The sequence below is a fragment of the Nerophis lumbriciformis genome, linkage group LG10, assembly GCF_033978685.3.
Source record: "Nerophis lumbriciformis linkage group LG10, RoL_Nlum_v2.1, whole genome shotgun sequence".
In the NCBI taxonomy this organism is placed as follows: Eukaryota; Metazoa; Chordata; class Actinopteri; order Syngnathiformes; family Syngnathidae; genus Nerophis; species Nerophis lumbriciformis.
Genome location: NC_084557.2, coordinates 50,836,683 through 50,842,682, shown reverse-complemented (window position 1 = coordinate 50,842,682; position 6,000 = coordinate 50,836,683).

The window sequence follows — 6,000 nt, the reverse complement described above, 5'->3', positions numbered from 1 at the left end:
TAACTACAGATGTACATGCTCTAGACATTGTAATAACAACCAAAAAATATATAAAAGACATTTTACTTACTTGAATCTGATGAATCCAGTCCAATGAAACAAATAGATGTTGTTTGAAGAGGTTGTGTGAGTTCATGGCCAGAAGGCGTACTTATAAACAAATGTACGATCCAATAACCTTGTGAGACTGAACAATAGGACCCAATGACTATGTAAATGTGATTAAAAAAAAATATATACTATATATAACGGATTGCTTTTTAGGATGGTTAAAGGTAACGTTGTAATTTTACAACAAGGGGTGTTACAGGGTTAAAAAGTACTTAAATTGATTTACACAAACTTTAGGTGGCGAACTATTGCTAAAATGATACCGGCAGTTTAAGTTATTTTTCACACAACTTTGTCTCACACTTGTTAGCTTGTTACCTTGCTAGCTAGCAAACAATCTTACTAAGTTGAGACCACATCCTTCAGATGTCCGACATTCCACCGCTTTAAATGCTCCCATATCACAGATGTTTTGTCATAAAAACAAGATCTGTTCTGCAAAATGAAGAAGGTATTCATGTCTTTAACAAGAACAAACACATGTTTTCACCTGCGACACATTCATTTGTTAGCGGCAAATTTTAATGTCGATATTCGTCGACAATGGCAACAAATCGTTGCACCCCGATGTGTAATGTTAGTGCATTTACAAGGAGCTAAAGTAAAATTAATGTGTTCGGCTTACCACATAGACATGGATGAAGTATTAATGTCATTTAACTGTGGTATGCACACATTAAAAGCAATGTTCAACACTCAGTGAGAATGAAGTTTATTTTATCGCCAAAATAGCGGTAATGTTTTTTTTTCAAAACATAGATTTCAACAGTGTATGGGGTGGGGCTTGGTGAGAATAATTTGCATCTCAAAAAACAGAGTCCCCTAAACGGATCATTTTGCAGGCTTACTAAGAAAGGGGGTTAAAAACAAGACTGCGGATCAAAATTTACACAAAATATACAAACCCCGTTTCCAAATGAGTTGGGAAATTGTGTTAGATGTAAATATAAACGGAATACAATGATTTGCAAATCATTTTCAACCCATATTCAGTTGAATATGCTACAAAGACAACATATTTGATGTTCAAACTGATAAACATTTTTTTGTGTGCAAATAATCATTAACTTTAGAATTTGATGCCAGCAACACGTGACAAAGAAGTTGGGAAAGGTGGCAATAAATACTGATAAAGTTGAGGAATGCTCATCAAAGACTTATTTGGAACATCCCACAGGTGTGCAGGCTAATTGGGAACAGCTGGGTGCCATGATTGGGTATAAAAGTCGATTCCATGAAATGCTCAGTCATTCACAAACAAGGATGGGGCGAGGGTCACCACTTTGTCAACAAATCCGTGAGCAAATTGTTGAACAGTTTAAGAAAAACCTTTCTCAACCAGCTATTGCAAGGAATTTAGGGATTTCTTCATCTACGGTCTGTAATATCATCAAAGGGTTCAGAGAATCTGGAGAAATCACTCCACGTAAGCAGCTAAGCCCGTGACCTTCCATCCCTCAGACTGTACTGTATCAACAAGCGACATCAATGTGTAAAGGATATCACCACATGGGCTCAGGAACACTTCAGAAACCCACTGTCAGTAACTACAGTTGGTTGCTACATCTGTAAGTGCAAGTTAAAACTCTCCTATGCAACACAAAAACCATTTATCAACAACACCCAGAAACGCCGTCGGCTTCGCTGGGACTGAGCTCATCTAAGATGGACTGATACAAAGTGGAAAAGTGTTCTGTGGTCTGACGAATCCACATTTCAAATTGTTTTTGGAATCTGTGGACGTCGTGTCCTCCGGACCAAAGAGGAAAAGAACCATCCGGATTGTTATAGGCGCAAAGTTGAAAAGCCAGCATCTGTGATGGTATGGGGGTGAATTAGTGCCCAAGACATGGGTAACTTACACATCTGTGAAGGCACCATTAATGCTGAAAGGTACATACAGGTTTTGGAGCAACATATGTTGCCATCCAAGCAACGTTACCATGGACGCCCCTGCTTATTTCAGCAAGACAATGCCAAGCCACGTGTTACATCAACGTGGCTTCATAGTAAAAGAGTGCGGGTACTAGACTGGCCTGCCTGTAGTCCAGACCTGTCTCCCATTGAAAATGTGTGGCGCATTATGAAGCCTAAAATAGCACAACGGAGACCCCCGGACTGTTGAACAACTTAAGCTGTACATCAAGCAAGAATGGGAAAGAATTCCACCTGAGAAGCTTCAAAAATGTGTCTCCTCAGTTCCCAAACGTTTACTGAGTGTTGTTAAAAGAAAAGGTGATGTAACACAGTGGTGAACATGCCCTTTCCCAACTTCTTTGTCACGTGTTGCAGCCATGAAATTCTAAGTTGATTATTATTTGCAAAAAAAACCCTAAAGTTTATGAGTTTGAACATCAAATATGTTGTCTTTGTAGCATATTCAACTGAATATGGGTTGAAAATGATTTGCAAATCATTGTATTCCGTTTATATTTACTTCTAACACAATTTCCCAACTCATATGGAAACGGGGTTTGTATACCAACGCATTAACAATACTTTTTATCGAGACCATAATATAGTTTAGAATTATCACAGGTCCCCTTTAAATAGAATATTGTATTTTACTTCATTTTACATTATTTTGACACACCACAAGCAATGACAGCAACACCTCTGATGGGACTGTACCTGTGGACTCTTCTATAGGCACACAGGCCCCAAGGTGCCACTCTATGCTTCCACCTCCCACCGACTCACCGTGGTACGTATGTGCAAATGACAATCTGTCACCACCCTAATTAGGTAAGGTGTTTGGTCACGTGCAAGAGGCCCGAGCGGCTCCATACGGCTCGGAGAGATGATCACACATGATGAAAGAGTGTGTCCGAAATCAAAATAAAAAGGAAGATATCACACCAGACAGTGAGCAACCCATACAAGGCCCTATGGGGGTTCCCCTTCTGGACTATCATGTAACCACTCTGGGACATGTGAGTCACTTCTGTGTATTGCAGGAATCAATGAGATGATGTCACTGCGGCAGCAGGAAGATTCCCAAATGCAGATACTTGATATCAGTCGACACACACAAAATGTAAACCTGGTTAATTATTGGAATATTGAAGTGGCAGCAGTAGATAAATAAATATTTGCCTATTTTCACCTCTATGTGGGCAAATACATATCTTGCCCCCTCAAATAAAATGTGTACCTTTTAAACATACTCACAAAATTAATACATCACAAGTTCACCAAATTATCGGTATAGAGGAGAAATCCGCTGAAAAAGGGACACGATACACTAGTATCATCTTCTCTCATCTCTAATTGTCGTCAAAAGACTAAGACTAAAACTACATTGAAACTACTGTCAAAATGAACACTGCAGTAAACTACCAATCACTGTTGCAGTGTGCAAATAATGCAGTGTCAAGTTTGGTGTCCACTGCATTTGATAAACTGAAGACAAACCTGTGTCTGACAGACCTCTACGTGAAGCCCCACCCCAGCCTGTACTTCTGTTTTGTTCAATATAAACCATCTTACTGACTGTCTGTTCCTGCTCTTAGAAGCTCACAAAGAGAAAGTTAACGCTGTGTATTGCACCCATTTTTTAGAGCTTTTAAAATGTTTGGTGCTGCTCCTGCATGAACTGGTAGTAGAAATGTGCGGATAGGCAATTATTTCATCTGCAACCGCATCACAAAAGTCGTCATCCACCCGCCATCCACCCGAACTAACATTTTATCAAATCCACACCCGCCTGCCACCCGCCCGTTGTTATATATCTAATATAGACGATGCAAGGCATTAGTGAGGTTATAAAGCTTTTGCCTGTTAAAGAAAGGAGACTGATCCAATGGAGCAGAGACATTCAATACGTGCCACGCATTAATATCTCTTGGCCACGCATTAGTGGCTAAGAGATATTAATGCCTGATAATATTATTTATCATTATTATAGTATTATTGTCATTTCCATTAAGAAAGTGTTGACTATTGTTGCCAATGCCCTCAGATCAGGAGTGCGTTCCTCACACTTTGTGTGCGCAGTTGCAGCAAGCAGAACGATGCTTTTAAGAAGTTAAAAAAATGTTTTAGAAAGACTAGGCCTATATTTTCGTTAGGTAAAAAAAATGTTCTGAATTTATTTCAATGAATATTAACTTTATACTTAACGTTATAATGCTCAAATAGGGACGAGGGCGGGGTGCACAGTGAAGAAGTGAACAATTTTGCGACAAAGATGAACCTTTATTGATTGATCTGCAGCCATGACAAAATATCAGACAATCTCCATTGTCAACGACAGGCAGGAAAATAAAGATAAACACATAGCCTATGTTGTAGGCATAGGCATAGGCTCATACCTTTTTAAGTTGAAAAAAAAAAAAAAAAAAAAAAATGTGCCTCATAAGCCTTAGGCTGTCAATCACGCGCACAAACTTAAATTATACAATAACATATGTATGTCATCCCTATTTAAACAAAAATAAATTAAATAAATAATAATAATAAATTACCTGCAACTTATTGGCCAAGGCAAAAAGCTGAAGGGGGGAAATCAAACCCATCAGACTGCACTTTATCATCAAACTTGAATTATAATGAAAATAGACGGTGGCGACAAACAAAGCAGGCTAAATATCCTTACATTGTCGCCAATCGGAGATGCGCTTCACTTGAAAGCGAGGCCAAATAATTAACACACAGTAGTATATCTCGAATAGAAAAAAAACACAATAAACAACGCAATTGCCTTAATTCCTTTGCATTGTAGTGCGCCCAAACACGTAACCATCAAAGTTATTCAGCTGACCGAACTCAATATAGGTTAGACATGGGCTTATTTGGTATAGCCTAGGTAAGGTAGACTAATTCGTTTAACATATCCAACCGTATGTCTATTTACTTTTTTTTTTGTTAGCACTATGCAGGAATAAAATGGCATCTACAGTGCCAGGATTCAGGCGAGAGCGCCTGGCCTCTAAACTGAAGGAGCGCTCACTTGCGGCACTTGTTGCTGGGACGCATAGGATTCTTTTGGCAAGGTGTTGTAGTCGTGGGAATGATTGTCCTTGTTTCCCCCCAAAAGGAAAGTAGATTTTCCTCTGCTGATCCGTCGAGATGGAAGTTTGTAGAGGAATGTGATGCACCATGTTAGATGTCCTGGTTTTGTGACTGTCGTAGACATAAACAGCGTCGCAGCTCTTGCAAATCACGTAGCCAGCATTGCTATCATCCTGATTTACAACCTCATAAAAACGAGTCCACGCTGAACTTTTCTGGTCTTTTTTTTCCCCTGGTCTTTAGTATTCCCTTTTTTAGTTTGTCGCGTACCACGTTTGCTGCCGGCGTTGCCATCTTTTGTTGTTGTTGTTGTGTTGTGTTGTGTTGTGGTGTGCTGCAGTGCCTGATGAATAATTGCCTGTTTCAAAGAGTGCTGCTCGTTTTTTGTATGTGGGTAACAACATTTAACTATGTATATATATTTCCCAATTGGTTCAACCGCCACCCGCCCGAATCTATTTAAAATCTATTTTTTTCGTCATGTCACCCGCCCGACCCGCGGATTATCCGCGGACTCCGCGGTTGTGTCCGCAAACCGCGCATCTCTAACTGGTAGTACATCAGAGACAGCAACCAGCATACCTTTAGTATCAGCTAGCACTGCTTCTCCCTCCATTCCACAAACACGTGCTGCCCCAAACCATCCTGCACAGCGACCCCGTGACTTAAAGGGTCATATTAGCCAGCTCAGTGGCCTGGTGGTTAGAGTGTCTGCCCTGAGACTGGGAGGTCGTGAGTTCAAACCCCGGCCGAGTCATTCCAAAGACTACAAAAAATGGGAGCCATTGCCTCCCTGCTTGGCACTCAGCATCAAGGGTTGGAATCGGGGGTTAAATCACCAAATGACTCCTGAGCGCGGTGCATGCTGCTGCTCAC